Raw genomic sequence first — 10,293 nt, 5'->3', positions numbered from 1 at the left:
TATTAGGAATTTACTTTTTGGGGACAACAATTATACGTTAATACGTCAGTGTTTGCTAAATTAGGTTCGCAAATTCATGTAACATGAAGGTAAATTTAATTTAAGGTAAATTAAACCCAAAGTTACACGAGTGTTTCACGCCTGTAAAAGGAAATTTCAAACATTTATAGGCTGAAATGTTACCTGATAGAGTGTAATAATTAAACAGTTCGGAGCAAGTTGAAATGCAAATGAGAAAACCAAAACTAAAGCGAAGTGTATAATATTGTTTACATCTGATGAACTGATTGATCCTTAAGATTGTCATGAAAAATGTTTTAGAGGTTAGTGGTTTCGGTGAACCTTAAAATTCACAACTTTGGAATATGTATTATGTCTTGTACACATTGTTTACGTCTTTGAGGTTGGTATAATCATGAAACAAAACAATGGGAGGAAAAACTCTACTGTTTAGATTGAGTTAGGTTTTTAATTTTTTTATTGAATTGCTAACATTCACACACAATTGTATGTTAAAACTTAACAGTCATTCTATATTATAGTGTGTTGCTTTCTGTAGTTTCAGGTTCAGAGAAGAACTTTTAGAGCTCTTTTGATAACTGATTTTTTTAAAAGTTTAGTCTAGTTTCCATACAAGATAGTTTGAGAGAGAGGAGAGAGAGAGAGAGAGAGAGAGAGAGAGAGAGAGAGAGAGAGAGAGAGAGAGTATAGTAGATTCCCATCAACCGTGCATTTGACGCCCAGGCCAGTCCCTTACGACGCTCTGATTGGCTGTTGATAAGCCAGTCACAGGGCCAGAAACACTTGTCTTGAGTGTGCACATGGGTAGGATCTATGCTCTACCTCTCCTGAGGGATACGTATTTCAGGAGAGGTGAAACATACATCTTATCCATGTGAACACACTAGAGAGACAGTTTCCATCCCTGTGACTGGCTTAATCAACAGCCAATCAGGACGTCAAATGCACGGTTGATGTGAATCTACTATAGCCTATTTCTGTTCCTAGTATATAGCAATCCAGAATTGGTTAAAGTAATTTAACCGAGGACCCATTCCCCGAGATTTTTTCACTTAAGTGCATAACCATTTCAGAAGGTAGTTTTCAACACTAGTCAGTCAGTGGCTCCGATTCAAACCTCTTATGCGGTTCAACACCACCGAATTGGGAATCTTCTACCTTCTACTTCAGAGACTGCTAAGTATTAAAACTTATGCTCTGGTAAATAATTGCTGTAAAAATTATGATGCAGCATTCAAGGTAAACATTATGCAGTAGTTGAATTTTTACTAACCACTGGTAGGGATTGTCTAAAAAATTTGCAATTACAAACAACTCTGGTAACCACACAACTATTTATTTCACAATATCTCACTTGGAAATCGCCTCTTGAATTATTTGTACGATGTGCAAGTGTATTAGTGTGCGTGTGGTAAGTGCAGCCTTCATCAATAATAATCGTTAATTTTCATTAGGGCAGTAACAAAACTGTATTTTGTTTTAAATACAGTGCAGTATACAAAACTACTACTGTTCTACAGAACAGCAGCTCACTATATAGTGTTGAAGTTTTCTGTGCGGGTTAATTACATTAAAGATAATGCACAGGAACCAGAAATGAAAATAGGGAATGCATTTTAAGTTTTTCTTTTGATAGGATTAATATTTGATCCTAGGTTGAGATTAGAATATGAATGCAAACTGAAAGGTAGTTATTTATATATTGTGGCATCCTAACGTCAATTATTCTTTGTTCCAGGATATTGGCTGTACCGCTGAATATGTAAAACATTCCAAGATGATATGGTAATTAACAGTTCAGATTGATGGAATCAAAGCAGCTTCCTGGGTGCTCTTTCAAAAAAGAACCAACAAATGACGATGTATAAAGATTTGTTTGATAAAGTATGGCTGTACATTAAAACCAGTTTTACTTAGTGGGTAACTGGTTTTTCCCATAAGAATGGTTATTTTATTTTAATGTTGAGAATTACTGTGTAAGTCCATATGGTATTTCTGGCATGCAGTTTTGGTCAGTTGAAATTGGGTATTATCTAAACTTGTAAATACCTCAGTGCTGTATTAGGTGGGAGGAGCTAGGGCGGGCGAGATGATAAACCATGCATCCGAAATGCAACAAGTAAAGGTGTCAGTTGTGAATAAGCCCATGGTGAAGTTTGGTCAGACCATATGAGTGAAATCAGCGCCCACTAGTGACACCACATGGAGACCAGGAAATGTAGCCTTTTTATTTTTGTTAAATGGGGTTAGCCAATATTCTGGGAAAAAAGAATACTATAAAATGTAAAAATGTTTGCACGAACTTTGACCAGAGAGCATTTGACATGGATAATCTTTGGTGGGGTAGTGAATTTGGATACAACTGCTGCAGTTAGTGAGTTTGGTGTGAATTCCAGTAAGTCATTACTGGAGAGCTTTCAGTTGTTGGTGGGATAATTGATAATGAGAGTAGTACTCATTTTGACATAAATTATAGAATTTGTAAATAGTTTTTAATGATTTTCAGTGCTCGGGCTTTTACCCTAAGCTCAATTACCATACTTTTCAGTTTACAAAACACTTCAGCATCTTTAGCCTTCGAAAAGTGTCCATAAAAGGTTGCAAGGAGGGTTTTGATAGAAACTCAGGAGGTATATTGAAGTAACAGTATTTCAAGTTGATTCTGGCCAATTTCATTAGATTTCAAGCGTGTTCAATTCCTTCAGAAATGGGTATATTTATGCTGTTTGTCATTGAAAAGGTACCTTTAAGTCAGTAAGGAGGGACAGTAAACTTAATGTGTTTGTAAAGCCATTATATGTAGACAGGTAATGGACATTTACAATGAAATTGGACATTTTTCCCATAAAGAACAGATTATTGTAGGAGGGAAGCCTTCGAATTTGTGATAAAAGGTATAGTATTCCAGATAATACTAGCAATACAGTGTGCTCACCATCGCACTATTATTATCCCTCCCCCGGATTATGCATTCTGTGTAATCCTTCATCACATTTTATTTGACTCAAGTGATCTGTGCGTTTTTTTTATGATGGGTTTGCGTTGCCACATCTGTTTGATACGGGACTCAATTTCTGCTTGTGATCACTGTGGTGAGTAATTATTTTTAAGCCAGCAAGTGTATTTTATGAGTTTCTGCTAATAGCAAGGTTTGCATATCCTAAAGACCATGGTGTAATACAAGTACAGTACAGTACCGCAAAGGTCACTTGAGGCATGTGACTTGGTGTCTTTCTTTTCTATCCTTTAGTGTCTTCGTAGGCAGTTAAGAAACAAGATTGGGTTGTCAAATAGCTTAGACCTAAAAGGCCAGCCTGGTTGCCTTCAATTCCAGAAATGCCACTGTCCTTTTAGGTCCCTGATAACTAGCACAGACATCTTCCTCCACCAAAATGCATCGATAGGCTTTTGTTGGTTTAGAAGTTTAAAGGGGCAACTGTGTAGAGTTTACTACAGAGTACCTATAGTTTACCTAAAAAGCTATGGGCTATCGTGCTTGTGCTCTCTGAGAGAGTGCATTGTTTATGTAACTTTCTTTTTAAAACAAACTACTACTATGGCATTTGCCTGTGATACAGGCAAAGGGTGTTTATGACTGAAGGTTGGCAGGAAATAATCATTTTTGTCAACTTTTCTAAAAGGGTCTACGTATCCTGTAGGTGTGTCTTTGGAATTTGCTTAGACAGTGCCTTGCATTGTTGAAGTTATTCATCAGTTTTATTTGGGATGGGTTCTCGCCACAGGCCTCCCCGTACGGGAGTAGTGCCGTCAGTGCACCTCATGCGGTGTACTGTAGGAATTACTCAAGGTTGCTTGCAGTGTGCCTCTGTTCATTACTTTTACTGTGCCTCTGTTCATATCTATCTTCCATCTTAATTTCCACTCTTAACTAACCAGGTTTTCCTCTAGTTACTTTAATGTTACTTTTAATTTCCCTTTCAGTGCTAAATGACTTCTTAGGTCCTAGTGCTTGGGCCTTTAGGCCAGAATCTTGTATTTCATCACCAAAGGCTATCCTTGTCAGAGAAGGGTTTGATTGTATATTAAGCTATTGAAGCAGTTGTCTTGTAATGGGAAAATTTTGATTTGTTAGGATTAACATTTCAGAAATTTATAAGTTGATACTTCAGTAATTACTGTACACTTGGATATCAAATTAATAGTTGGTGGTTATAAGTAAATTGCTTGTCTCCAGTGAGAGGGGTTTCTCTAGGCCCTCAGGCATTCCACAAAATATTTTTTTTTGAAAAGCGTAGGGACTTGAAAATTATTTAAGGAAGTTAGATAGAGTTGGATGTCGTAAAATTAGAATAAGCCTAACTTGCTTGATAATTAAAGGTGGTGTTCCAAGTTATGGAACCTGATCCATGCTGAAGATTTGTCTGATTTTATCCTTAGATTGGTCAGGTACATATGTCTCTTAAGCTGTGTGCCATCAATGTTCTTAATTTGCTGCAGATTCATATTTGAAAACGTCACCACTAATTCAAAGAACATGCTACACACTTGTTGATAGCTTTTCATCATTTCAAATAACTTAACTTGTTGAACTAACCAGGCTTGAGTAAACTCTTGACATTTAACAGGGCTTGAAGGTCAAACAAGACAGAAAAAAATGGTATCCTTGAATGAACAAATTATCCTTTTTTTTGTGATTAGGTACCAATGCAGTCAGCTCCTGTTACATTGCGGTTACATTACTGTGAATTTATTTCTTTGAAATTTCGTTTTACTGAATGTTTAAACTTTCATTCCCGCACTTTCGATGACGTCGAATAATTCAAATCTAGGTTTTAGATATGATGGAGACCGATGTTCTCAACTAGTAAAACATTTATGATTTGTTTACTGGATATTATGTTGTCTTTACTTGGTACTAATAATTACGTATTTTCAGGTCCAGTGAAAACCTGGAAAGGAAAAACCTTGAGTTCCAATCGACTCTTTAGAATGGCCAAAACTTCACTCGAAAGCAACTGTTGGCCAACGGATTTTTTTCCTGGAGTTTCATCTGTTGCTTCATATTTCTTCTAGTACCGTGACCGGATGTATAATAGTCATACAAAATAAAGAATAGCGAGCTTTTAGATTGTTTTCACAAAGGGAGGGACCTCGCTGAAGAGAAACCCCGTTTGTGCTAGTAAGTCAAATTCCTATGAGCGATTAATTTCCAAACAAAAAAATATATTGTGGAAATTATATATCCGGTCTCTATACTCTTATAAGGGTGTAACAATGAAATAACCATATCGAGCTGGGAATATTGAGTAACCACTTTAAAAGAAACAACTTTAGAATATTGTACAGTCAATGTTATTTCCCTCTAAAATACATTTGCATCCTCATTAGTGTAACAGTAAACTTTATAATGCTCTTGAAAACACTACTTCTGGTGTTGACGCTTGGTGTGTTTAGAGCTACTGAACTATCCAGTTTGCGTGGAACTCTGCCGTTCGTGGCCTATCCCCGTGTTTAGAGCTCCTAAACTTGAGAGCTGGCTTGGAGCTCTGCCGGTGGCTCTCTTGGGTGAGTAGAGGTCACCTTACTCTTGAACTTGACAGCTTGCTAGGAGCTTTACCGCTGGCTATTTTTTGTAGGAGATTATCGAGGCCATCTTACTCTTGAGATCTGTCGTGTGGGAGAGTGTAGAGTACATGCGAACTTAATAGCTTGCTTGGTGCTCAGTCACTGGTTATCACTTGTGGAAGATTATCTCTGCAATAGTATGCAGAGTATCTTACCGTGAAAAATCAAATTTACTTGCAACTGCAGGGGGCCAATTTGCTTCGAGGTGTCACTGGCCATCTTGCACCGTTGTGAGATGGAGAAAATATGAAAATACCAGTGTGCCGAAGTATTCGATGTTCTTATATGCCACCGATTCAAAGTTTGGTGTTCTGAAAAAAATAAAATACCGTAAATCTCTGCTTAAGGATGGAAGTAGGAATTGCAACAGTTATTACAAAACCAGAAGTGTTGATTGTATCAAAAATACCAGTTTGCGTAAATTAATCTTCGAACAGCGAATATAAACAATTTCAGGGAAGAACCAGTTCTTGTTGAAGTGCTTTAACTCTGCTATAAGCAAACAGCAGTTGTACCAAAAACATATATACGAGTCAAGATTATCTTAGTTTCGATTTAAGATTATCCAACTTTGTACTATAAATATTTTAAATGAGTCAAGATTAAACAGTCAAAATTATCATACTTGGTACTAAAAACATTAAATATAAATAAGATTATCAAACTTAAAGCTTAAATATTTTAGATCTTTAGCTGCAATGTTTATCAAAAGGAATGTTTATCAAAAGAAGAAATTTATGACTAAATCTGTTCAAAGTTCATGAATATTGATTGAAAAATGCTAACACACTACGCCCTGCTTTAGTTAAAATCTGCTTCAAACTAAGAAATTAGAGTTCAAGGCTTTGTGAACTTCATCGTAACTTGTTTTCAAAGGGAAAAACTATGTATGGAAAACTGGTAATTTTACACTCAAAACATATTTTCTAAAGGTAAAGCTTTATGGAAAAAGTTAATTTACCCCGAAATCTTGTTTTCTAAGGGTAAAACTCTGGAGAATTGGTTATTTTACACTGGAAACCTATTCTCTATGGGTAAAACTATAGAAAAAGTTACTTTACCCCCGAAATCTTGTTTTCTAAGGGTAAAACTATGGACATTTTTGTGTTTTACCTGAAAAACTTTAAGAATAAAACTTTCTGGAAAATTAGTATTTTACCCAGAAAATTTATTTTCTAAAGGTAAAACTATGGAAAATTGTTACCCAGAAGGCACTGTAAAAGTAATATTAAAGAATTACCACAGAAGCTCACCTACGAAATCCATTGAAGAAAACAAACTTCCAAAATCAGATATTTTTTACCAGGCTAGTAGTCCACTATTTTAAGTCTTAAGACTGTTACACAGGTTCCATGAGTAAACATCACTTGCTCTTAAAAGTTCAAATTGTGGCCCATTTTTATCTAAAAAAATATCCTATCATAAATTACATTGGTTTACAAATATTTAAATTTATGATGGAAAATAATTGAGAGTTGAAATATTTATAAATTTATATATTTATCTGAAATATTGTTTCAAGGCATAATTGTCAATTTTAAAGTGGGATCGACAACACGACTGCCTGCTTTTTCTCTCAAGATGAATGGTTTCATTCTTCCTGGCGATCTACGGCTCGCCGAGACTAGTTACCATCATTTTCTTGTACTACATTAAGGGTTAAGGTAGTTGCAGTATCACATGTTACCTCAGATTTCTTCTTATTGTTTTCACGGGCACAGCCAAATTTTTACTATACTTTCGCATCCATACCATAAACTTACTGGCTGCTCTACGAGAACCTGTGCTGGTATAGCGCCTGCTTAACCATAAACCACCAACGCGGTTAATTAGTTTCATTTCATCTGTCCACTTACCAACGTAGGTTTTGTGTATTTCACTTTGTTCAGTTTTGAGTAACTTTTGGCTCTAAGTGGTCACGTCGATGGTGGTCTTTGTGACTTGTGTAAGCAAAGACACCGGAAAATTCATACAGCCCACATTACATTAAATGTCAAATCCAGAGGGTCATAACGCACTTCACATTTGAGATACTGGTATTTTTATATAAGCATTCCGCATCGTTCGTCCCCGCGAATACGAAAGTCACCAGGAATTGGGGCGTCAAATGTATTTCGCCGTGTTTAGTACGAGCCCCTGGGGGTTAATTACAGTCGTCCGAATAAATATTACTTAAAATTCTTGTTCAGGAGGTAAAAATGCATAGAATAACCGCAACTGCCATAGTCTAGGCCGCCGCGGAATAGTAATATAGATCTACCAAGATACTGATTGAACACAGAGAAATAACCGACGAGAACCACTTTTCGACAAAATACAACCAACAATTTTATCCCTTTTTTGCTAAATTACCCGCGAACCATCAATTTAACTACCATCTATCTTTTAAAGGTATACTTTCGCTAATTACTTTAGAATTACTGAAGTTTTTTTCCTTGAAATTTTGCAAAACATTTTATCAGGTTAGTTTGCTAGTAAAAAACAGGAATGAACGCCTACACAATGGGAATAACTGGTCATTAATACCAAATTATTAAGCTACTAAAGAACACGAATGCCAATAGAAGCATACCCTAATGAATAGCTTCAAGTCCTGGAACTACACGAACAACGTACGACACTTTAATAACTGTTTACCCTAATATCTAATGAAAAGCTTCAAGTTCTGGAACTACACGAATAACGTACGACACTTTACTAACTGTTTACTCTAATATCAACTTGACAAAGTTGACGTCAATTGCTTGCTATCACCCAGGCCAAAATTACAGCTGTGATCTATTCCTGCAATCTTCAATATAGTTCTTATAGTGAATGTACAGCCTCCCCTTAAACCTACAATCTATTCATCTGTATAGAGATATTTATTCAGTTCAACTAGTCGTTTGCAGAAAACAAAAAATGTCAGTTGAATGTTTATGGAGTTATTCAGATTACTTATTTACAACTGAATAAGAAGAATTCCAGTTTACAGTTTAAAAGTCCCAACCATTTTGTTACTCTCAGCATTGACGAAAATGTAGTTTTAAACTGAAATTTACGATACTATGTCACTTCAGTCCAACAGTGATTTACGAACCGAGAACCTGAGGATACGTCTCAAATTTATTGGCACAAATCAGAATCCAGCTGACACGCTGAAATAGAAAATTTATAACAAAAAAAACTCTGCTCGTACTTGCATAAACCTAGGTTATCAATTTTTTTTTTTTATATTTATTTTTTTTCACACACCTTCATTGCATGACATCCCACATTATGGAGATACCTCAATTAAAATCTTAGGGTTTTAGCAACATCCCAAAAATATCGGACTCTACATTTTTCACTTAAGATTTTTTCAATAGATAATCATTCCCTACAGATTCACTGAATAAATGGCAGACTTAACAAGACTGAATAACAATTATTGCACAAGGACAAAACTTCACAAATATACTTCCACATAAATTGCCTCTCCCTAAAACCTATGAATTATAAAGTTTAAAACTACAAAAGCCACCAGCAATGCATATTTCCATATTTAATTAATGAATGATAACATAAAACTTAACCATATCTTAAAAAACTTTCCTACAACAATGCAAATTCACCAAAATAAGAGCCACACCCAACAACTGTCGTCAGTCTACTTTCTGCACAGCAAATGACGACCTAGGCCCCGTCCACACGGCCGAGCTTTGCTCGACTAACTTTGTTCGATGTGACGTCAGAAGCGGAGAAACTGCGGCCAAGTTCTGACTTTTCTTGCTGTTTCTCCGCTTCTGACGTCACATCGGACAAAGTTCGTCGACCAAAGATCGACCGTGTGGACGGGGCTAACAGATGAAGACTAGAGAACGAGAAAGCAAAAGCACGGCTCTTAGCCAATCAGAAGCCTCCACTACGACAGACGTGGAGAATCCATATATAAGCTTCTCGTATTGGCTGTAAGAGGTATGTATCACATCTTCCTATTGGATGAAGTGCTAAAAGAATTTTTCTATGGAGCAACGAGTAGTGAATTGTCTAATGATTTCTAGAGGGTCATCAATTTAAGCAACTAGGCATTAAAGATGAGCGTTGACGTATAAACAAACAAACCAGTCAGCTTTATGTTTTATATGTACTTAGAGGAGAAACAGGAATATAAAAAAGTTAATAATAGTAGTCCTTAAAATCATTGCAATTTGGTGACTGTGTGATTATCTTCCTACAATTGAATAAATGATTTATTAATTCAAGTATGTTATTTCCTGAAAAATGACGTTTGTTCCAGAATTAAAAACTTTTCCTAATTTATTTTGGCATAAATAATTGAGCCACTTGTCTTAGCTTTAGTATATTTTTAACATTTGATTTGTATAGGTTTCCGTAAAATATTTTTTCCCTTTAATATACGTTTACTTTAGTAACTTTTGATTTGTATGACTGTTGCATGATGTAATTTTGCTATATCATATTATGAACTTTTGATCTGTAGAAAGTTTGCTTTATAGTTTGGCATTAGTATGATTGATTTGTTTAACCTTTGCTAAATATGATTTTTTTATTTAATGAGACGTTTCCGTTTGTATAAATTGGTTTAAAATGTATTTCATATAAAATATTTGTTTTTATTTTTATTGCAATTTTCTTTTTGCCTGGAATATATTTTGAATTTTGATGTATATAAATACATTCTAGAATTTGGCTTGACCTATTTAA

General features: G+C 35.5%; 1 long non-coding RNA gene across 1 annotated transcript; it reads right to left on the bottom strand.

Annotated features, from left to right (window-relative positions):
• Positions 1–5,270: 5,270 nt before the first annotated feature.
• Positions 5,271–9,417, bottom strand: LOC135226898 (uncharacterized). Its single transcript, XR_010317313.1, has 3 exons — positions 9,218–9,417; positions 6,861–7,010; positions 5,271–5,918 (listed from the first exon to the last, which is right to left on the bottom strand). It is a non-coding gene; the product is annotated as an uncharacterized LOC135226898 (long non-coding RNA).
• Between the last annotated feature and the right edge of the window lie 876 nt (positions 9,418–10,293).

This window comes from Macrobrachium nipponense, chromosome 15, assembly GCF_015104395.2.
Source record: "Macrobrachium nipponense isolate FS-2020 chromosome 15, ASM1510439v2, whole genome shotgun sequence".
NCBI lineage: Eukaryota > Metazoa > Arthropoda > Malacostraca > Decapoda > Palaemonidae > Macrobrachium > Macrobrachium nipponense.
The sequence above is the reverse complement of the archived record's forward strand: the minus strand, read 5'-3'. Positions and strand labels throughout refer to the sequence as shown.